Here is a 25,169-nt window from a genome sequence, read left to right as displayed (position 1 = left end):
ATTATGTAGATATTCAAGTAGTCTTTTTAAAACACTGCCTACAGGAGACAATTAAACTGCAATGGAATTCATTGAACTGAAAAATTAATAGCACACATTATGATCCACTGTACCTCCCTTATGAAAATTAACCATGATTTTGTTAATTACATGGTAAAAGTGTAGCATGTTTTTGTGTATTGATTACTATCAGCAAAACCATGGTTTTACTACACTAGTAGTCGGGTAGGAAGGGGGGGTTCACCTGCACCCGAAAGGTATATTTTTTTAACCTTGTTTTTTGTAATCCTTAAGGTGTCTAGAAAAGGAATTTTGATGTTCCCCATGCAAATTATTGTCCCATGTGTGATTTTTTGTATCATCTTTTGTGACCGTGCTTGATATTCGGCTGTGAAAAATGTAAACTTTAAATCTACATAGAATCTGAACAATACATCCTACAGACACAATCCACCCCATTTTCTCTTAATCTTTGCATAAGGAATTGATAGATATGAGGATTGTCATGATTAGATGATGTATGGTGCATTAAAACTCAAATAGACACAAATAATTTAGGAGAATCTGTGGCCTTGGATCGGTGGAGCTTCTCCCCTATGGACCCTATTGATGTGTGTTTTCTGGCTTTTGTATTTTTGCAGTCTTTGGGATGTCTGAGGAGCAAATGTTGATGATCCCTACTTAAAATATTGTCACATGTTGGTCCAACTGAACATCTTCCATGATAAGGAGTTACTATTCAAACCGTTATTTTGGTATTATATTTATAGAAACAAAAGAGAAAACCACTCATATAGTCAAATATGTGTGTATATATAGGGTATAACAAATCCCCATTAGAATAAACTGAAATAGAAAAAAGTGATTCTAATCAAAGGTCAAAAGGTCAAGGGCAATGAAGTCTATTCATCATACAGCAGGGCTGTTTCTCAATATGCGTTCTTCAGCGATCTTGCGTTCTCGTGTCCTCGCTCTACGTGATCATTAACAATCCAAGTTCATTCCAATTCTCAAGAACGCAAGTACAGAGGACGCATGAAAATACCCGGATATGGTCTTGATATCGAGGATGCATCGAGTGCAGACTTGCGCGCTGAAATCGCTTTACGCCCCAGAAGTCATTGAGGCAAAACAATGGCGGAGGTCAGGTGACCAACAGGAAGATCGCACACATCTCAATTCTCATAAGTGCGTTCTGTGTTCTCGCGACCTTCTGAGTTCGTTCTTCCGAGGTCGCCTGGCAAGTTCAATCTCCACAAGGACGCAAGTCCGTTCTTTGCGTTCTTGGAATTGAGAAACAGCCCAGGTCTTCATAATCGATCTCTTGCTCCTTGTCGTCTTCACCATCTCCATTCATCTCCTCGACTGTTTCCTCCAGCAAGCCAGTGAGTGAAGTGGGGAGGATAGGTCCACAAGACCACACTGGTTCCAAAGTACCCTCTTCAGTCTTTTCCCAGCCTTGGCCAGAATCATGGGGCTTGGGACACCAGAATATCGGTGTGGCTGCTCTCTTGTGGATGGCCAGACGGTGGTTGACACAGTTGATGTGTGGGACCAGGAGCCCGGACAGATCCACCTTGGATCTGGTGGTAAGCGTCTCATCCTCTCCAATCATTCTTTTCAGCATGATTTTGAATGTGAAATGAACTGCTTTGCCAAGCTGAAAGTTGGTTAGGAGAACTGTGTGAAGAGTTTTGCAAAAGTGACCTATGTATTGAGAAATGTGTCCTAGCATCTGTAAAAAAACTGTTATTGCCATTACATGCTACAGAATATCTGCCTTGAAAAAACTCACTTGAAGGCTGCATGGTACTTGGATTACTCTGCAGCTTTTTCAGAGACCCAACCTTCCCTTTGCCTCTAAAGGTACTTGTAAAGCTTTCCCTGGGAAGATGTAGAGGCCGAGTATTGTGCAGTAGTCTGCCCCCTTACATTCTGCCAGTTCGCTGACATTTAGGATCTGCCTGTGCTTTCCGATCCCAATGTCGACGTAGGTGGTCAGCGGGACGGATTGGGCATGGTGTAGGAGGATGAAGAAAATGTCTTTGTCTGCAGTCCTCACCACAGCCACCTTGTGCCCCAGTTGAGCGGCATACAGCAAGTACAGAACAACCCGGCTGTCAGTCTCTTCCTGGGTTGAATCCAACTGAGGTATCTCACATAGTCCTTCTCACATGGCCATCAGTGTGGTCCTTCGGATGAGACGTTAAACCAAGGTCCTGACTCTCTGTGGTCATTAAAAATCCCAGGATGTCTTTCGAAAAAGAGTAGGGGTGTGCCCCGGCATCCTGGCCAAACTTGCCCGTTGGCCTACTAATCATCCCTCATACTAATTGGCTATATCACTCTGTCTCCTCTCCAATAATAAGCTGGTGTGTGATGGGTGTTCTGGCGCAATATGGCTGCCGTCTCATCATCCAGGTGGATGCTGCACATTGGTGGTGGTTGAGGAGAATCCCCCTTTCATATGTAAATTGCTTTGAGTGCTGCCGGAAAGCGCTATATAAATGTAACAAATTATTATTATTATTATTAGTTGACACCATCATCTCTCTTGGATTTCTTTGTAGCAGGATTAAACTCTTCAGACTCACTATCATTTTCTTCCTTGTGTTTCTTTGACTTGGGCATGATTAGCAATGATCACCAACATGCCAATTAGCTATTATAGTATAACAGTATTGACTTTATTTTTCCTTAATGTCTTCAAGGCAGCTTCAAACTTGGTAGAGGAGTATATTTTTCAGACTCACCATCGATATCACTCTTCTCTTTTTTGAGGATGATTAGCATGCATCAATTGCAAAGAAAGAGAAGCTGGGAAGATGGGGCCAGCACTGATACAGTGTGGCACTGGATTACTCCAAACAGCTTTTTTCAGACTTTCTGAAGGCCTTCAGAGTTATTAACTTTCGATCACACTTATTGCTCTAAGTTTCAAATTGATTCCAATCTAAATAAAAAACTTGGTACAATATTTTAATGTGGAATATGTTTATCAGACACCTGAAGCATTACAAATATATACCAGTTTGAAAAAGACATTATGTAAATGTTCTTTTTTGCTTTTTTTTGGAAATCCAGGGGGGCAACCAATATAGCCAGAAAAGACATACACTGTAAAAAGTATCTGTAAATTGAACAGTAAAATACCGTATAAATGATACAGAATAAAACCGTATTTCACAAAACATGTGATAACCGTAGGATTCACTGTGAAAAACTTTAATTAGTTTTACAGACTAAGACCTTACATTTAACAGTAAAAAACATATAAAAATATGGTTTATTGCAGTAAAATTAACAAGATACTGTATTACCATAAAATGAAAAAAAAAAATATTGAGCAATATCAGCGTAATAGATATGGCATGATTATGCGTTATTGATGTAACATTAAAACTTTTAGAGAATATATTTGTTACCAATATACTGAACCATCTGTTTATATTTTACTAAATCCTTGTTGATAGAGTTTAAAAATTAGAATAATATCAGTCTGCACTCTAGTGGTCATCATGCAGGCATTTGTCATCAAGTTCCTAATTTTATCACACTAAAATTACTTTTAAACATAAAATTACAATTATTTTCTAAACATGGACGATAAGTTTATAACTGCTGTCAAAACAAGATACAAGTGCTCAACTATTCCAGCATCCACACACGTGATTTAGTAGACAAATCTTCTTTCTGACGTGATGTAATTACAAGTCAAATGGATATTTTCCACCAAATTTATCCCATTAAATCTCCAGTTTGTGGTTGTTTAAGATTCATTTGAAGTCACCATTATTGTGATTAGTGTTTCCTTTAGTTAGGCATTTGTCCTTGTGACCTTCACTGACCTAACTCTCCTCTTTTAGCAATTGCAACAGTGCTTTATTAAGACCACTTGTTTATTGCTAGAGGGAGTAGGAAAAACTATCATGTGATCTATTGATTGCTTGTATGTCATGCATGTAATTTTATTTGCATAACATTTTATAAATATTTTATGAACATAAAATGATAAAAGAACATAAAATATATAAAGCACAAAAAAGTGATGCTCTATGCAAATTACACTGTTTTGAACAAGACTTTAGACATCAACACTTTGGATACAAATCTCAACGATGGTGACAGTAAATGGTAAGAAAGTTGCACAATTTTGTCATGTCACAATGCATGATGGGAGTTATGAATGAGTTTTCTACAATCCTGGTACCCAGCATGCATTGCAGCATGAAGCTTTGTTGTTGAATGTCACCATTGTTGCGTTTCATAGGCGGATTAAAGTGTCTGTAAAGACTACGGAGAATGTACTGTAAATCTACAGTATTTTAAAGGAATTACAACCGTCATTTGTACAACATAAACCTTTACAATAAATAGTTTTGAGCTGTAAAAAATGGTAATGAACCCTAAATATTACAATGTTAACCCTTGAATTTGACAGATATAAACTGTTTTAGCAACATAAACATGTTAATTAGACAGTTATAAACTGTAAAAAAAACATTTAAAATTTGTAAAATATACAGTACAATGGGTGCAATCCCGTAAAACCAATAACATTGCTACCGTATTTTTGACGGTAAAGATCTGGCAACCACAGCTGCCGGTTTTCTACCGTAAAATGTACGGTTTATTTTTAACAGTGTACACGTAACAATATTTCAGCTGTGGATCATCAACGTTTGTTTATTAGACATCTTACAGACTGTAAAAATACAAAAGTTAGGAGACATATATCAATAGGGTCCATAGGGGAGGAGTTCCAGTGATCCAATGTCACAATTTTATTTAAATTTTTTTGTGTTTATTTGAGTTTTTTGCATTTTACATCATCTAATCATGACAATCCTCATATCTATCAATTCCTCGTGCAAAGACGAAGAGGAAATGGGGTGGATTGTGTCTGTAGAATGTATTGTACAGATTCTATGTTGATTTAAAGTTTTCCTTTTTCACAGCCGAAAATCAAGCACGAACACAAAAGATGATACAAAAAATCACACATGGGACAATAATTTGCATGGGGAACATCAAAATTCCTTTTCTAGACACCTTAAGGATTACAAAAAACTAGGTTAAAAAAATATACCTTTCGGGTGCAGGTGAACCCCCCCTTCCTACCCTACTATAGAGGTTTGAGGTAAGTTTAGGCTCATAAAAAGCCCAGCAAGAATACTGAGAGTTGCTTCTGCTGTACATTGATTTGATTGCTTTGTATGTTGAAACCCTTGCAAGTAAAACATTAAATTCTACTTCTGTGACATAAGATGGCCTGCAGCAGCGGTGCGAGTATGGTTTTGTGTGAATATGCAGTGTATTTAAGCCAAAATGATAACTAATCTCCTAATTAAATATTAATTTATAACTCTATTATTTATAAAATATTAGTTGATTAATAGTTTGTTAATTTACAGCAGGTACTTTTAACACAGTCCTTTAACTGAACCATTACCTTTAATATCTGTCTAAAGCCTGAAATACACTGCAGGATTCTTGCACTCCTATAGGATCCTATCACACTGTACGACATGGATTTTTTAAACTTGGGTACCACAAACATGTTGACTGTACGATGATGACACAGAGGCTTTGACGGTGTTGTAAACCTTTCTAGCGAAGACCTGTGGCTGGTTGCGTAAACATAGCCGTGACATTAAGACTGCGTCTTAAGAATGATTCTGACTAACTAGCAATTAGTTAGGGCTAATCAGTCTTATTATTTGGATTTAAATCAGACCAATCTACCTTTCTATGTAACATACTTAAAACAGTTATGATCAGTCTTGAAGAAAAAAATTCATGACTAACTTTAAAGACTAGTCTTAAAGTTTTATGCAACCGGCCACAGGAGACGTTTTCCTCGAGCAGTAGTCTTTATTGCAGAAAGCGATCTTTAAATCTTTTGTCCCTGTCAACATGGGAGCTATCAACATCTTAGATTGTTAATGAGCTCGTCCCCTTTTAAACTGTAAAAAAATCCCTAAACAACAACAATTTTCTCTAAAGAAACATCAGTCCTAATAAACATGCTGCATTTCTGACACAGTTAGGAAACTATCGTAGGCTATCTTTGGACGCAAGACCGGGAAAACGGCCATCTTTGAACCTCTCTCACTGTACGATATAGGACCACAGATGAAGAGCCATAGATTCATTCTGTGAGCTGTAGTTTTTTTAAGAGTCAACATTAAATACTTTAAGTAAAACACACTTACAGTCTGTAAATCAAAAGCACAAGAATTTTCTAGCAAAGTTGGAAATGCACTGAAAAAACAAACTTTTTGGTGTAGTAATATTTATTAGATTAACTCTCATAATTTCTACATAATAATATTAACATTTATTGAGAACTAAATTTTCCTAAGTAAAATGATGATAAATACAAAATTGATTCATGTTAAAAATGAACTGTGTGGGAATAGTAAGTCTTATTAGATATTTTCTTGTATTATGTAACTGTTTTATAGTCACTGCACATAGTCCTAAAATAATTAAGTACATTTTAATCAAAAAATTTTAGCAGATTTAAGTAAAAATCTTAGTTCATTTTACTTAAAAATACCAAATCCATTAAACCAAAAAATCTAAGTAAAATTTACTTACATTTATTTGCACATGTTGCGCCTGAATATTTTTATTTTTTAAGCTTTATCACAGAATAAGAACTGATAAGAACTTTAACTACTTAAATATTTGTTAGCAAAATGTCATAAAGGCCCAAGCTCCCACATTATTGATGTTGTTCTGTGGCAAACAACAATTCTGTGAAGTCACCGCTCAGGTGATGAGTGTTTCTTTACATGAACCCTGTTCAGAACATTGTATTGTAATTCTCTCAGTGCTGATAATGCATGTCAGAAACACAGTTTGTGTGCATTTCTGTTCCGAATCAAGTTTATTCAATGACTGACTTGTTGTCAGTCACGAATTTTGTGTTATAATGCCATTTATAACACTAAAAAGAACTATGTCCATAGGAATATGGAAAATAACAGAAAATACGATTTATTTAATATTATTAGGACAGTAATGCTTCAATTTAAAAAAAAAACCTAATAGACTTTACCTAAACGATTAAAATAAATCTAACTTCTAAATAAAATAATTAAGTAACATTTAATTAATTATTTAACATATGTTTTATCATGCAATTTTAAGTAAATTTTATTTGATTTTAGTAGGTAAGTTTTATTTATAAAAAAGCAGTAAATTTTACTTAAAAAAAGTTCGTGCAAATTGTTACAAGGATTTTTTTAAGTAAATTTTACAAGTTGTTTTTTTCAGTGTGCCTTGGGGCATTTCAGATTGAGGCGTTTTAGGCAGGGCTGATCAGCGATCTCTTCAGAATTGAGAACAAACTTTTTAACTAAGCAGTTCTTATACATGCACAAACAAATAATATAAAAAGAAAAAATGAAATCATACTATTTGACTCTCTTAAACATAAGTGATTGGATGATCAGCACTCAAGTTCAAGTTCACAAGGCTGACCAAAGTGCTTTACAGTGCATCTAACATTTCACACACAGACGATACACACATACACAGTTTAATACATTCAAATAACAATTCTTCAAGAAAATTAAAATATAAAATAAAATATGAAAAAAATAAATAATGTATTCATTGAAAAGTATTCCTTCATTGAGCATATATGTCAGTCATAAAAAGGCTTGAGAGAAAAAGAGGGTCTTTAACAATGACTTGAAACTAGAGATGGAAGGGGCCGTCCTAGTTTCTAAAGGCAGAGCGTTCCATAAGCGAGGACCGGCCACAGAAAAAGCACGCTCTCCTCTACGCTTGAGTCATACACGAGGGATCACTAATATAGCCTGGTCGGATGAGCGAAGATTTCTGAGAGGAGAGTAGAGATGTAGAGTTCAGAAAGATAAAGGGGAGCGGTATTTTGAAGAGACTTATAAAGGAAGAGTAGAATTTTAAAATCTATTCTCTGAGAAATCGGCAACCAGTGTAAAGATTTGAGAATCGGAGTAATGTGTTCATATTTGCAGGAACTAGAAAGAAATCTGGCAGCGGCATTTTGAACTAGCTGAAGGCGCTTGATCTGAAATTTAGATATACCACAATATAAAGAGTTACAGTAATCTAAGCGCGAGGTTACAAATGCATGAACAGCCATTTCTAGAGTCTTAGGAGAGAGAAAGTGTTTCATTTTGGAGAGAAGCCGTAATTGGTAAAATCTCCTTATCCGTTTCAATGTGTATATATACATTTCTCCCAAGGGTTTTTCCCTCCTAGGACTTTTTTACTTCCCCGGTTAAAAAGTCCAGGGTTTTTTTCTCCTAGGGGGTTTTTCAACCCGGGGAGGCAGCCTTCTTGGGCTTAACTTCTATACGTTACATTAGTAATACATTCGCTTTAATGTTGATTTATAGCCGCAGCAAATTTAGCTGCTTGTTTTATCGTGTATTATGTTGTGCTATCTGTCGATTTTCTGTGGTTTTCACTGCTTCTATTAATGTAAAGCTGCTTTGATACAATTACCAAATTGGGAAAAGCGCTATATAAATAAAATTTTATTGAATTGGTAAAAGCTAGACCCAATTACTGAAGAGATATGTTTGTCAAATTTTAAGTGTTGATCAATAAAGATGCCAAGATTCTACACTCGTAAAGATCTAAAAACCGATAAACTCTCTAGATTAATGATTTGGGTTTAACACTATAACCTCAGTCTTTCCTTCATTTAAGAATAAAAAATGTTGTGCCAGCCACAATTTGACCTCTTCCAAGCATTATAGAAGAGATGAAATTGCAGTCGGATTATTTTTCCTAATTGGTAGATAGATTTGTGTGTCGTCCGCATAGAAATGGAAGGATACACCATGTTTCCTGAGAATTAAGCCCAGGGGTAACTAGTGATGGTCGTTTTCGAAGCACTGCTTCATGAGGCTTCGAAACATTTACGAAACTTTTGTTTCGAATCAGTGGTTCGGAGCGTGTTTCAAACTGGCCAAAGTCACGTGATTTTAGCATACGAGGCTTCATTACGTCATAACTGTTTTGAAACATTTCGAAAATCCGATGGTTCACCACTAGGGGGAGTTGATCACATGACCAGTGTCTAATATGTTTAGGTGAACTCGGGTCAGTTTTATTAATAAAGTTCATAAAACATTTATCCTTCTGACTAATAACGCTGCCATTTTGTCTATTTATGGTTAATATACAGATTTAATGATAAAAATGTGCATAATTAAAAGGGTAGTTAGTTTTAATGATTTGTTTGCCCTAAATAAAAATAAAAACACATAATACACTTTTAACTATGTCTTAATAAAGTTAAATAATTTTTTAAACATATTTTAATAAAAATCTTGCTATTATTTTGTAAAAAAAAAGTTTAAAATGTTTGGCCATATCTGCTTTACACTATTTTGACCAGCAGGGGTCGCCAGCGTGTGTGGTGTTTCGAACTGCTTCGAAAAACTGAACCAATTTTCGAAGCAATTGGTTCAATTGATTCGAAGCTTCGAAAAGCTTCGTTTCTCCCATCACTAGGGGTAACATATATAACGAGAATAGAGAAGGAGCTAGAATAGAGCCTTGTGGAAGGCCACAGGATAGCAAGGCAGGGGAGGATTTGAAGTTGCCTAGTTTCACTATGAACTTTCTATCGGTTAGGTATGACCGAAACCAGCTCAAAGCATTTCCTTTTAGACCTACCTCAAGCCTTGATAATAAAAGAGAGTGGTCTATAGCAGTGTTTCCCAATCCTGGTCCTCGGGCACCCCCTCCCAGAAAGTTTTAGATGTCTCCTGATTCGACTCATCAGCCTCCTTCTAAAATAGTAAACATGTGTCCCTAACAAGCTGATGAGTTAAATCAGGTGTGTTAAATAAGGAGACATTTCTTCTGGGAGGGGGTGCCCGATGACCTGGGTTGGGAAACACTGGTCTGTAGTATCAAATGCCACAGGTAAATCAAGAAGAATGAGAATCACAGAGTCTCCAGAGTCAGTAGAGAGATAGATATCATTTAAAACGCGCAGAAGGGCAGTCTCAGTACTGTGAGCAGATTTAAAGCCTGATTGAAAAATCTCATAAATACAATGTGTATTCAAAAAACTTTGAAGTTGATTTAACACAACTTTCCCCCGAAATTTTTGAAATGAAAGGCAGGACAGAGATAGGTCGAACGTTTTTTTTGGATTGAGGGGTCTAGTGATGGCTTCTTGAGTAAAGAGGTCACGGTGACAATTTTAAGATCAGCAGGAACAGAGCCAGTTTGCAGGCACTTATTTATCAAAGACAGCCTGGACCAAGTGAGTGAAAAATCTGATTTAAAAATTTAGGATGGATTATGTCACTAGGACAATAGGAGGGTTTGAGCTTGTCAATCACCTCCCTCAGTTGCTGGAGGTTGATGGGTTTAAAAGCTTTAAGAGATGCAGAGGCCATTGACAAGATTGACAAGCACTGATGCTTGAGGCGCTGCAACAACTGACAGGTGGATGACATCAAAGTACAGCGAGAGCATTTCTATAGCAGTCTTCTCTGTATGATTTCTCAAATCGCTCTCGCAGGATTTTGATGTTTTTTGCCAGTTGTATCAGTCACTGGTTAGATTAGCGTAGCAGTCAAAAATGAAATGAGGGACATCCCGTATGGGAAAAATAAATTAGTCTCTAAATAGACCCTTTCATCGGGTGCGCACGCAGCACGGGCTCAAACTTTCTAATTTAATCTAACAGGGCTGAAAAATGAGGACTTACCTGAAATGAAGTGAGCACTACAAACACAAGCCTCTTTGATCTTTGCATTGTCCCAGTCTGCATGTTTAATTGCTTGCAGCCACAGATGTTGTATTTTTTGTTTTTGAGATTGTACAGGAATCCCGAAAAACTTAACGGCAGAGTTGGTGCGATTTTCAAAGCCCACGACGCAAGTAGGCATTTTTGACGATGCCGAATAATACGCAACTCAATCTGCTGTAATGACTTTTCTGACCCCGACATGTGCAGTAGGAACCGCCTGTGACGTAAACTGTGAAGGGGTCTATAGGGACGTCAAGACTAATACGGGACAGTTGGCAACTCTGCATGCAGCCCTAATGTTAATTTACATTATGGAGCCAGAGAAAACTAAAATTATATAATAATAATTCATATAATTATATTGTAAATGGTTATGTGATGCTAACGTGTTGTTTTGTAACACTAAAGTCTTTAGTAGCCACAGATTTTGTTAAAATATGTGTTTGAAACCAGATGTTTGTTTTCTTAAGTTACAGACACCAGCCCTGTCTGTTTTTTATTGACTTAAACATGGTGAGGTTAAAATCTCTTACTCTCTAGCGGTGTCTGAAACCGCTCTCTATCCACTATATAGTGCACTATATCGGGTGTTGGCCATTTTGTAGTGGGGGCTGAAACCTGAGTAAACAACTTCATTCCCTACATTCGTTCACTACTTTTTACCCACAATGCACTCCGATTTTGAAGGTACATTTGATGTACACAGAGATGGGCATAAATACATGGAAATGTATTTCAAATACAAATACAAAATACTGTGTCGAAAAATGTATTTAAATACAAATACAAAATACTGTGAGGAAAAATGTATTTAAATACAAATACAGTATTTTGTATTTTGAAAATACACAAAATACATGTGAAATTGGTGATTCTGTGCAAGTATCCCTATTAGGCTGAAATCTATCTGGGTCTATTTCTGAATGCCAAAAAGCATTTAGACGTTACTTAGAAACGTTCATTTTATTTTACGTACCTCTTGCTTTCCCCTGCCCTGTAAAAAACAAAAAACTAGAAAAAAAAACTTGGTAACACTTTACTTGAAGGGGTGTGCATAAGGCCGACATGACACATTCATAATCATAACATGACATGTGTCATGAACATGAAGAAGATTTTATGCACATTTATGACTACTGCCATTAAGTGTCATTTACTCAATTATGTAATTTTTAATGCAAAGATTACATTGTTTGAGATATCTTTGTTATGACAACTTGACTCATAAACCAATACATCACAACTTGTTATAAATTATAAACAATAATTATCAAACTTAAGAAACTACCTAGCTTTGTCGGTTAACATTACATTAAGCCATGATTTAAATGGCATTAAGGGTTAATACTTTGTCAAATATTATTAATACTCGGTCAAATAAACATTATGAACTGAAGAATATTCATGATGCTGTTATAAAAACTATTTAACAGAGTATTAACACTTAATGACATTTTAATGACAAATTATATTTGTATCACTGGTAAAAAGTGGTCAGTTATGTTGTCTTGGTTAATGTCAAGTTGTCATGGCAAGTTATGATGTATGGGTTAAAGCAACACAATGTAGTTTCCATGTAAAAATGACTTACAGCACCCCCATGTGGTTGAAAAGTGCAACAGTGCCTGGTATCAGACACTCTTCTGCAGGCAGGGGGAGGGGCGGGGCTGTGTTCCCTACCCTCCACCACCACTTTCAGAGTGTGCTTGTAGCAGCTAGGAGGCTGCTCAGGTTGCAGCAACAGTACAATTTGTCCAGTTAAAAGTTGTTCTATCACTGAAATAATTTTAGAGACATTATTTAAAGGTAAAAAACTACATAGTGTTGCTTTAATGTCAAGTTGTCATAACAAAGACATCTCAAACAATGTCATCTTTGCAATAAAAATGACATAATTGAACAAATGACACTTAATGACAGTTGACATAAACATCCATAAAATATCCTTCATATTCATGACACGTGTCATGTTATGATTATGAATGTGTCATGTCAGCCTTATGAACACCCCTTCAAGTAAAGTGATGTTTTATAATAACATCATAAAAACTTTTTCACGTGTCGTCAAAATGACCCACAACCTAATCAGTTTATATGTTAAAAATTCCATGGATTTACAAACGTCTCATAAGACAAATTATTCGGCAAACTAATTCCTCTCATTGCTGCTTTTTGATGGTTTTGAGAATAATTACTCACGAGTCGCCCTCTGTCATTTCACAGAATTATACAATGGAAAGCACGTCAAGCATAAAAGCCTTTTAGGTTTACACAGTTTTTCAATATTTTACTATGTTCTTCTTACCTGATGAATTAATACATGCCTATCTTTTTTCAATACTGTATGTGCACTTAATCTTTGCACAGCATGTCATGAATGTGTTAGCATTTAGTCCCATTTATTCCTTAGGATCCAAACAGGGATGAATTTAGAAGCCACTAAACACTTCCATGTTTTCCCTATTTAAAGACTGTTACATAGTTACACAAGTAAGTATGGTGGCACAAAATAAAACGTGATTTTTAAGTGGATAAAAAATGAGAACTATATTGTATGGCGGAAGAGCACTTAGTTTGCAGCACTTCGACCTCTGGCGCAGTAACATCATCACTCCTGTGAAGATGTTACTGCGCACTGAGGTCGAAATGCTGCAAACTATGTAAGAACATAGTAAAATATAAAAAAATTGTGGTTTTCCTTTAAGTCAAAAGTGTAGGCCAATTTGTCAGCGTTCAACACTCTGTCTCAGTCGTGCAATGTGCAAGTGCAACTGTAGCGTGCAACTGCCTGCCAACGTGCAAGTGTGAATTTGAATTTCCTTTTGCGACAGTTATAACACAAATCACATCACACCCAATAATTCAATCGCTTTTGCTTTATTTCCCACTCCAACATTTCAATTATTGCCTACTAAAAGCTGCACAGATATATTTGCTTACCTGAACTCTGGTGTCTGGTCTGACTAGTTGATGCATGAAAACAGCACCCTGACTGGTTGACTGGCTCAAAGTATTTTGAGTATTTTAAAAATACAAAAATACTCATCTTAAATGTATTTAAATACAAATTACATTTCATTTTTTTCAAAGGCTTTAAAATACAAAATACAAAATACTATTTTGTATTTCAAATACGTATTTTAAATACATGTATTTGAAATACTGCCCATCCCTGGATGTACACTCGTTCACTCACCATTTCCCATGATGCAACAGGAGACGAAGGCTTAAGGCCGGGGTATACCTTTTTTTAAGCGTCCGCGTCCGGCTTGCGCACGCATGCTTCAACGCAGATTTCCAAGAAAACTCCCCGCGGCTACACGCGGATGGCCACGTTCGACACTATATGCAATACAAATGATTTCTTATTCAAATTATTACTCTACCAGGCTTTTAGGGCAGCTCTGATTTGGCGACATTTACAGTACATTAAAACATTAGGATAAATGAATAAAAGTAAACGATCCACAATTGCAAACACACTTTAGAACAAACAAGACAACAAAGAACAGGAATGAAACATTATGGTAACGAAAATGCTCCACAGCTTTCTGTTTTTGGAAGAAGTAAAAATTAAAGAATAATGATAGTGTGTGTGCAAATGCTGTCTATTTTCTTTCTATAATTGTTTGTAGTGGAGTGTCCCGCATCTGCTGTTGTACGCGCACTGTCCACGACCACGGACCCTCCCGATGACGAAAATGACGTAATGTGGACGGCGCGCATATGTGGATGTCCCTAGTATACTTTCGGCTTTAACTGGAATCAGCTGAAAGATACTGACAGTAAACACCAAAAATGTACGTTTATACACTTTTGTTAGTTCTTGTTGTCAGTTATTTTCACATTTTTTACAAATTAAATGCGATAACTTTTATTAAATTAATAATAATAATACTTAAAAAAAATTATTAAACAATAAATAAACAACAGAAATTAAAGTTGTTTTGTTCTCTTTATCATCAACTAATACAATAAACATGACAAAGTAAGAAACAGTAAGAAATTAGACTTTACAGTACAATTAATAAAGCCACACAAGTGTAAGGGTTTATGACGAATCTCTGCGACAGCTCTCTGATGCATGGTAATTACGTCAGTGTCTGAAATCGTTCACTCATTTTCATTTGCTTCTTTTGCATATAGTGGACTCAATTGTCATTCCCTATATAGGGAATAGTGAATGAGGGAACAAGGGAGCGGTTTCAGACACAACATCAGTCTCGTGAGTCCCTTTCGAAGAACTCGAGCTGCGTCGCCATAGCAATGCTTTGGGGAACCCCTCGGCGTGACTGATCTGAAGCACGTGTAACACATAATCGATAATTTGATGATTGGATATAGGCTGGATGCAGTGCAGACCAGGGGTATAAGAAGCCATCCCATACAAACACTTTTAGTGCCTCAGCAAGTGACTCTGTGTACGTTTGCATAAATCTGAAGTATGTTTAAGAAGTTCAAGTATGTGTATCTCCCTGTCGGCACGACATAACAGACAATGTTACACATATGTAGGTGTCTTACAGGGCAGCACGCACAGTTGGTTTTTGAGAAATGTCAGGCTTGCGCCCTCACGGATCCGTTCCCACTTCTGTTGAGGCAGAACGGTGACTGCACTCGTAGGAGTCGCAATATGATTTCATGCAGGCGGCGGTATCTCCGCCTGCATGTGACTCTATATCACCTGATTAGGAAGGTGCCCTGCGTGAGAGTCACATTTCAGCTGTCTATTTCCGGAGAGATGGATATATATTATGGTATATTTATAATTCGCCTATGGTAGCCTACTGTTTAAGGCTAAACGTGCAGTTTCCACGTGAAGCCTCTTTATACAGTTTGAATGTATTATATGTAAATACATATATTATTATTATTATTATTATTATTATAAGTATATATTTACACCTGTATGTGTAGGCTATGTATGTATATCTGCCTGTCACAGCCTGCATGAGCTGTGTGTCATTCTTTGATGAGTCAAACAGCGATTGTGTGTCTATGCTGTGTGTTGCTAGTACAGCTATGCACAGCATTCATTCTCCTGATCGGCTGCTTGTGTGCCATAACTCAGATAATGATCTTATGCGTTACGATTAGGGGTGTCACGATTCTCCAAATCCTCGATTCGATTACATTTTCGATTCTAAGGACACGATTCGATCCGATTCTCGATTTTTACATATTTTTTATATGGCATATAATTTAGACAAAAATTATATGCCATTATTTATTATTATTATTATTATTATAATACTTTAACATTAACATGCACATTGCACAACTCGCATGGGGGTTTGTGGGCTTCACTTAACGCGAGAGCTTGTAGAGAGAGGATTGCTTCTTGCACACACAGATCGGGCGGATGACGTGACAATTTTTTTTTATTAAATTCGGTCGACTGCTTGTTATTAGCTGTGTCCTTCTAAGCATGCGACCTCTCTGCCTTTCATAGTGGCAGCCACAGTAGTTCAAGAAGAGAACTGAAATGAGACGGTCTAGCCTTCTGAGGACCCACAATTTGCGTCACCTGCTGCACACGCCCCCAGTAGCGCCCACCGCGCCTGTCACCAGAAAACAGCGGAGACATTTCTGACTTATTAAAATAAATATGTAATCAGAAAAATATTAATTTATTTTAGAACATATGACACATTGATGTAGATTAATCTATTCAACAGCATATCAAATAATCAACCTAGAAATATACGCAACATAAACAGAATAATATTAACACAAAACATAACTTATAATACTAAAACAGTGACAAGAAAAAGTTTTCTAATAAATACACACTTGTATTTAATAAAGCTTTTAATTGTTTGGGATATCCTCAGCTGTTAAGGATCCATTCGTTCTATCATTAACAGCGCGGAGAAATGAGGATGCATTTTGACACAGCTCTTATCAACGCTGGCGAAACTAAAAAAATGAGAATTAAAAACAAAGGAAATAGAATGTCAGAAAAGGGTTGCCTGGAATACGTTTTACAAAGTGGTAAATCAGGATGACACCAGTGCAGGCTATGTAATTTGTGCGTTTAATTTAGGCTATTTATTTATTTGTTTTTGTCCCATGTGCACCGATCGGAGACGGAGTTCACTGCTGATATTCTAGAGCTTTCTAGTCTCGCGGCTGTCATCAGCAGCGCCTTGCATCGCCCAGTCAGCGGATGGCGGGCGGGTGCTGTTTTGAAAACTGGTCAGAAACGGTGCGGATGGATGGTGGACGGATGATGAGTTTTGTTATGCGGTTGCGGATGAAATAATAGTCCATCCGCGCATCTCTAACATGGACTTAATGCGCATGGACTTAATGCGCGTGTCTTGGACTCATAGCATCTGAAATAAATCCAGCATCATAAGCAGCTGCGCTTCTCTCTGTCTCACGTGTGCATGCGCTCTCGCATCTGTCCGAAGTCTGAACATAAACTAAAGTAGTAATCCTTATGTATTTGTTCAGTTTTATGCGTTTCATGCAAGCTGAGGCAAACTATCCTTTTGTTTAAAATATAACCCGCTGCATCTTTGCGCCTCCCTCACTATCGCGCACGTGCAGAGAGCTGCGCTCTGTCCAAAGTCAGATCACGTAATCCTGTTTATGATATGCATTTCAAGGAGTTGTAGCAATAACTTACATCCCTCGTGTTTAAAATATGATCGCTTTCTGCTGGACAGATGTTTTTAAAGGCATCTCTGAGAGTTTTTTTTCCTCGCTTGCCAAGCCGACCAGACGTGAAATGGGGGCGTGGCAGCATCGACGATCCCATTTTTTATTTCGAAGTTCGGAGCTGTGACTTAATTTCGATCGATTTCGATTTAATATCGAAATCGTGACACCCTTAGTTACGATTCGAGACCGTCATCTCCTGAGGCGGGTAACGTCTTAGTTCATGGCACTTACTATTTCTTATTGAAGCAAAGCAGCTCACAGCTCATGGTGCCTGCTTCCCTTCGGTGCGTAGTACAACAGGCAGCCGCAATAAACCTCCACCTGCATACAGTGGAACTGCATACATCTGGCTCCAGTAGTGGAGCTTGAACACATTCTTGTGCAGTAGGCTGTAGAACCTCAACATGAAAGAAAAGACAGCTTACAGCCATTACTTTATTGTTCCAAAAAAGGAGGGGACTTGTAATCGTTCATTGATGCAGCTCAGTTCTATGCTGTGACTTAAACCGATTGTGATGCAATTAGATCTGAGAACTGATTCCTTACATTAGAGCTTATGTCTCCATTCAACACGGGAGGGTTTTCCGCGAGGGGAAACCCGTCTCGCATGATCAAAGTCACAAATCGCTGGGAAACTCATCATCGGCCATGGTTCTTAAATTGCCTTGGGAATGATGGTGGTATGGATTGGACTCTCATTTCCTTACAGACCTGAAGAGACATCACGTGCTTGTCCAGCCAGACATCATATCGGTGGTTTATTGAATAAATTACTAAGGAGGTCTGCAATAAAAGTCACACATCGTTGCCTGCGTGCTCTAATGGTGTGAAAAAAACCTTGGGTTTCTATCCTAAGGCTCGTTTTGGGTGCGTACTACTGGCGTGTGACAACAGGTGGATCTGTTTGCGTCTCAGGACACCACACACAGCCCAATGTGGCTTTCTCTTCTTTCCCCCAATCACTCTGCCACAGAAGTTCTGGAGGAAGCTTGCCAGAGATATAGTAGCCGTCAGTTTGACTTCTGAGGAGGCCAGGCTCGTAGGCTCAGGTCTCCCAACTGAGGTTGTGGAGACCATACTTTACTCCTGACAAACCCAGTCAACTGGGTTATGTGGTGCCGAGGTTTCTGTAGGAGCAATTCTCTCTGCTGGCTTAACTCCTTCCACTTTTAAGGTTTAGGTGGCAGCAGTCTCTTCCTACCATATTCCCTTGGAAGGATGACATGCTTCCAACTGAGGTTATGGAGACCATATGATTACTCCAGACCTCCCTCAAGGAGAAAGCTTAGGCCTTAACTGGAAAAACTTCACCTCTTGTTGTTCAGCTCACCTGACAGACCCAGTCAACTGCCTCGCCAACGTGGTGCTGAGGTTTCTGCAGGAGCAATTCTCTGTTGGGTTAAATCCTTGCAACTTTAAGGTTTAGGTGGCAGCAGTCTCTGCCTACCATACTCCTTTGGAAGTATGTGATGCTACCAACTGAGGTTGTGGAGACCTTATGATTACTCCCTCTTTCAAGGTATAAGTGGCAGCAGTTTCTGCCTACCATACACTTTTGGACTCGCTGAGGGCAGTCTTCATACCAGGCCACCTTAATGTGGCAGATGCCCTGTCGAGACAACAGACATCCCCGGGGAAGTGGAAACTTCATCCAGATTTGCATCCCAGTGCCCGGTTGCATGAAACTCCTTAAGTGAGGGTTTCCCCGAGGGGAAAAAAATCCCTGAGGTAAGGGATTTATTTAAGAGCGTTGCAGCAAAGGTCTTAACTGTCACCCTAACCTTAAGTTTTTATACTAAGTATTTTACGGTAGTCTCTGCCAAAACACGGATGCGGAGAAGCGTTGCTATAGTTACAAAATCTCACAGCGTAAACAAATCAACACTCGACAGATGGCGGATGTGTGTACAATGAAACATCGCAAATAAAAGACTGTAAAGTGCCGCGTGTATAAAACCTGAAAGAAATTCAAACTGGAAACACTTTAGATTGACAGACGATCAAACCGCTATTCTCCTAATAAATGCGCATCACTTTTCTTGAAGGGATTATTTTGAACGTTAGAAATGCACGTTGGTACTTCATTTTCTTAAATAACCATAAAATCAGCCATTGGGTGTGATGTTAAGGGACCTGTTATAGTCCCTTAAGTTTTTAAGGGAAAATGGGACTTAAGGACTTTGTAGCAACGCATAGCAGAACTTAAGGTAATACTTTAGCATTTAAGGGTTAACCCATTTTTTATCAAGGGCACCCTTAACCTTATATTTAAGGGATTGCTTAGCTTTAGGACTTTCATGCAACCGGGCACAGGACATCACACGTTTCTCTGATGGGTTTACTCCTTCCACCATTAAGGTTTCTATGGCAGCAATTTCTGCCTACCATACTCCTGTGGAAGGCTCATCAGTGGAAAGACACCCATTAGTGGTTCACTTTCTTCATGGCACTCGCAGGTTGCAACCTGCTAGCTGCACTGGGACCCTGCGGTTGTGTGTAAGGGCTCTTGTTGGCTCCGTTCGAGCCACTTGAGACTTAACCAGATAGGTTTCTGGCCTTTAAGACTGTGTTCCTTCTGCCATTATCTCTTTAAACCGAGTGGGGGGCCTTCAGGCCCTGTCAGCATCCCCTGCAGGTCTTGAGTTTGCACCAGGGATGGCTAAGGCTTTTCTACATCCAAAGCCAGGTTATGTTCCTAAGGTGCTTAACTATGTGCCGAGGCCCATTGTTCTGCAGGCCCTGTGTCCTCCCACATTCAGGAACACGGACCAGTAAAAGCTAAATGTGGTGTGTCCTGTGCAAGCACTGGATACATATGTTCACAGGACTGCTCAGTGGAGGAAGTCTGAGCAGTTATTTGTGTGCTTTGGTTCACCCAGAAAAGGTTTTCCGGCAACCAAGCAGAGTTTGAGTAGATGGATAGTGGATGCTATCTCAATGGCTTATGTACATCAGGGCATACCCTCACCCGTCACTGAGGGCCCACTCTACCCACGGTATGGCTGCCGCAAAGGCCCTAGAATCAGGTACTTCACTGCAGCCCTGCGTTCCAGTTAATTTTTTTATGACCTTCCCTCGGTAACTTCCCTCAGTCTTGTTCACTCGGATGTACATCAATGCTTACGTTGTACGAGTGCCCACTAGTGCTGGAACACTTGAAGTAGGTTCGAATGGATCGCCCTTGCTCAAATGAAAAGTGGAGACCGCCCCCTCCTTCATTTGAACTGTGCAAAGCACAAGCTTCTGAAGTGACGTCACAATCGTGTTGCAATGTGGTAAATAGAGCTGCCTGAAGTGTACATATGAAGTACACTTGCTCCCTTGGTCAAAATTGAGGGAGCGAGGGTCTGTCCATATAAACTTCCCTCGTCCACTTGACGAAGTGGGACGCACTTCAAAATGGTGACAGGGATTCCCTCGAGGGGAAGTGTTTAGGGAAGTTTGCAAGTGCGTGTCTAATACTGGAGGGGAACGCATCCCGGGACATATGTGATGCGGCCAGTAGGTCTTCACTGCTCACCTTTGTTAGACTTTATAATTTAGACCTAGAACCCTCTTTAGTGTCCCAGGTTCTTTTGCCTTGACTGTGTTCAGTTATACATGCTACAGGCATTTGGTATTATGAAAACGTGGGCATCTCGTTCCCCAAAGCATTGCTATGGCAACGCAGCTCGAGTTCCTCAAAAGGGAATGTCTCAGGTTACGTATGTAACCCTAGTTCCGTGAGAAGGGAACAAGACACTGCGTCTCCATGCCGTACTTTCTGCATCTTTGTAAGCACTTGCTTTGGCACTTGGTAGTGTGTGTGTTTGTACGGGATTCCTTATTATACCCCTAAATCATCGAATTATTGATTATGTGTTACACATGCTTCAGATCAGTCACTCCGAGCCATTCCCCAAAGCATTGCTATGCCGACGCAGCATCTCAAGTCTCTTCTCAGGGAACCAGGGCCACACACCAGAGACGTTTACTAACCTAGCATGGAGTGTATAGAAACTAACATAATGGGGTGGTTTCCCAGACAGGGATTAGCTTAAGCCAGGACTAGACCTTAGTTTAATTAGGAAATATAACTAGTTTTCATAAACATGCGTTCCTAAAAACATTACTTGTGTGCATTTTGAGGCAAAACAAAGGGCACGGATGTATTTTAAGATATGTCCGTTAAAGTTGTTTTAAGTTTGTACAGCCCTTACATTTATTTTAGTCTAGGACTAGTCTAATCCCTGCCCGAGAAACCACACCTTAGTGTACTTCTATGGGTAACATTATGTCAACTGTGTATCTCACTATCGAACAATCCTCAAAATATCTTCCTTCGTGTTCATCAGAACAAAGAAATTTATACAGGCTTTGAACAACATGAGTAAATAATGACAGAATTTTCATTTTTGCATTCACTATCCCTTTAAGGACTTCACAACTTAAAATAAAACTCTAGTAAGCTTTGAAATAGGGGACTTTTAAGTCATTTTTCGTCCTCCATAATACAGTACTGTTAGATCAATCTGAAAAACCTGAACAGCACTGTTTTATTTCATTTGTATGTTTGTTCTGTTGTATTTATCTCCGATATTGCTCATAATATGATTATTTGTTCTTATTTTACTGTTAACTTTTAACAATATTTAAAACTTTATACAAGTTTTTGGTGTCACCTTATTAAAGTTCTCTCTAGTATGAACTCTCTGATGGGATTTTAAGGAACATGACTGAGCAAACGTCATGTCACACTGAGAGCATTTGAAAGGTTTTTCACCTGTATGAATTCTCTGGTGATTTAGTAAGTGAACCCGTTGATTAAAACTCTTCCCACAGACACTACAGTGATGAGGTTTCTCTCCAGTGTGAACTCTTTGATGAACTATTAATTGAGATGAATTAGAGAAGCTCTTTCCACATTGAGAGCAGACGTAAGGTTTCTTTCTTTTATGAACTCTCTGATGGACTTTTAAGGCAAATGAATGAGCAAACGTCTTGTCACACTGAGAGCATTTGAAAGGTTTATCACCTGTATGAATTCTCTCGTGATTTAGTAAGCTAGCCTGTTGACTAAAACTCTTCCCACAGACACTACAGTGATAAGGTTTCTCTCCAGTATGAACTCTCAGATGGGTGTTTAAGTGACTTGACTGAGCAAACGTCTTGTCACACTGAGAGCATTTGAAAGGTTTTTCACCTGTATGAAGTCTCTGATGGGCTGTCAAGTGACCTGACTGAGAAAAAGTCTTGTCACACTGAGAGCATTTGAAAGGTTTTTCACCTGCATGAAGTCTCTTATGAATTTTAAGATTGTCTTTGGTTTTAAAGTAATTTCCACATTCAGTGCAGTTGAAAGGCTTTTCACCACTGTGTATCCTCATGTGAATATTTAGTTTATAGGAAGAGACACAAATTTTCCCACACTGCTCACAGTGAATCTGCTTTTTCTTCTTCTTCTTCTTCATCTTCTCTCTGTGGTCTTCTGAATGAAGTTTCTTCTCTTGTAAGGTAGTAAAGCTGATCTCAGATCTGGTGAAGAGTTTCTGTTCTGTGTGTTTTCTCTCATGTCTCTCTAAATGTCTCTGTGAGCTGAATGTCTTTCCACAGGTGATGCAGGAAAGAGTTTGTGCTGTCAGTCGCTCTTTTGATGTTATTTCTATATCCAGACATGAATCACTCTTCACACCTGAAAGAAACATGAAACAATTAAATAGTCTTTTCACTCTTATTTACACAAAGAAGGATGACTAATTGAGATTCTGTATCTTTTACTAGATTCACACATATGTATAGACAGAAGACAGGTGTCACAAATATGAGCCGCAGTTGTGGACAAATGTGAGGCGAATGCCGCAAGAGAGAGAGCCAAATTGTGCGAAAGAGACAGAGTCTGTGCGCACGAGAGAGAGAGAGAGAGACAAAATTAGGGATCGACCAATATGGATTTTTTTTAGTGCTGATACAGATTTTTTTCATCAGCCTTAAGCCTGTTTCAAACATACTCCGTTTGCTGTGCATTGCTAACCGCTGCTTCTGCATATCAAATGATCATGTGATTGACACTTTCTGTTCAAAAGTGCCTCCTCAATAAACAATATAATAGCCTGCTGTGTTTCTTCACAAAACAATATACAGGGCTCAACATAAATATTTTTTATACTGGCCCGGTCAGGCCAGTGGTTCAGGTTTTTACTTGCCCTGCCAAAGTTTTCACTGCCCCCCCCAAAAAAAATGTTTTATAAAAATAAATGTCAGCTTCCAAGATGTTAAATAATATACATTGATGAAAATATATTTTAATGATTGAGGGTGAAGCGCTGGCCCGATCGGGCAAGTGACAATACTTTTTACTGGCCCGAACATCTCTCACGCTTGCCCCGGGCAGTCCTTAATGTTGAGCCCTGATATACTTTAGATATTATTTGATAGACTAGTTAGGATGTTTAAAAATCTCTAGTGTATAGCCTAGTGGTCAGGACAAACAATTGGATCAAATGTCTATTTACCTCCACATATATCAGAAATATAAATAAGCAGGTTAACTTTTGAGGAGAAAATACATGTGACAAGCATGGTTGTACATTATACATTTCCTATTCATTTATACAGTGAGGAAAATAAGTATTTGAACTCCCTGCTATTTTGCAAGTTCTCCCACTTAGAAATCATGGAGGGGTCTAAAAGTCATTGTAGGTGCATGTCCACTGTAAGAGACATAATCTAAAAAAGAAAAATCCAGAAATCACAATGTATGTTTTTTTTAAAACTATTTATTTGTATGATACAGCTGCAAATAAGTATTTGAACACCTGAGAAAATCAATGTTAATATTTGGTACAGTAGCCTTTGTTTGCAAATACAGAGGTCAAAGTTTCCTTTAGTTTTTCACCTGGTTTGCACACACTGCAGGAGGGATTTTGGCCCACTCCTCCACACAGATCTTCTCTAGATCAGTCAGGTTTCTGGCCTGTTACTGAGAAACACAGAGTTTAAGCTCCCTCCAAAGATTCTCTATTGGGTTTAGGTCTGGAGACGGCAGAACCTTGATATGCTTCTTACAGAGCTTCTCCTTGGTTATCCTGGCTGTGTGCTTTGGGTCATTGACATGTTGGAAGACCCAGCCTCGACCCATCTTCAATGCTCTAACTGAGGGAAGGAGGTTGTTCCCCAAAATCTCGCAATACATGGCCCCGGTCATCCGCTCCTTAATACAGTGCACTCGCCCTGTCCAATGTGGAGAAAAACACCCCCAAAGCATGATGCTACCACCCCCATGCTTCACAGTAGGGATGGTGTTCTTGGGATGGTACTCATCATTCTTCTTCCTCCAAACACATTTAGTGGAAAGTTCTATTTTGGTGTTATCTGACCATATGAATTTCTCCCATGACTCCTCTGGATCATCCATGTGGTCATTGGCAAACTTAAGACGGGCCTGGACATGTGCTGGTTTAAGTAGGGAAAACTTCCATGCCATGCATAAATTTAAACCTTGGAAACTGTGGTCCCAGCTCTTTTCAGGTCATTGACCAGCTCTTCCCGTGTAGTTCTGGGCTGATTTCTCACCTTTCACCACATATATACATATATATATATATATATATATATATACATATATATAAATAACGGCAGTATTTATATAACGGCAATGAACATCTCATATGGCAATAAATATCCTCACATAACTTAAAATAACAGCATAATGACATGAATAAACAGACAAGGAACCAAGAGTGAG

At 38.5% G+C, this 25,169-nt stretch overlaps 1 protein-coding gene and 1 pseudogene across 1 annotated transcript in view; both read right to left on the bottom strand.

The window, feature by feature from the left end:
- Window positions 1–25,169, bottom strand: part of LOC129438979 (uncharacterized) — a 177,884-nt pseudogene that overhangs the window by 94,576 nt on the left and 58,139 nt on the right.
- LOC129437061 (uncharacterized) overlaps window positions 1–25,169 on the bottom strand; it is a 234,893-nt gene that overhangs the window by 180,906 nt on the left and 28,818 nt on the right. The gene's annotated exons all lie outside the window — the stretch shown is intronic.

This window comes from Misgurnus anguillicaudatus, chromosome 24, assembly GCF_027580225.2.
Source record: "Misgurnus anguillicaudatus chromosome 24, ASM2758022v2, whole genome shotgun sequence".
Lineage (NCBI taxonomy): Eukaryota > Metazoa > Chordata > Actinopteri > Cypriniformes > Cobitidae > Misgurnus > Misgurnus anguillicaudatus.
The sequence above is the reverse complement of the archived record's forward strand: the minus strand, read 5'-3'. Positions and strand labels throughout refer to the sequence as shown.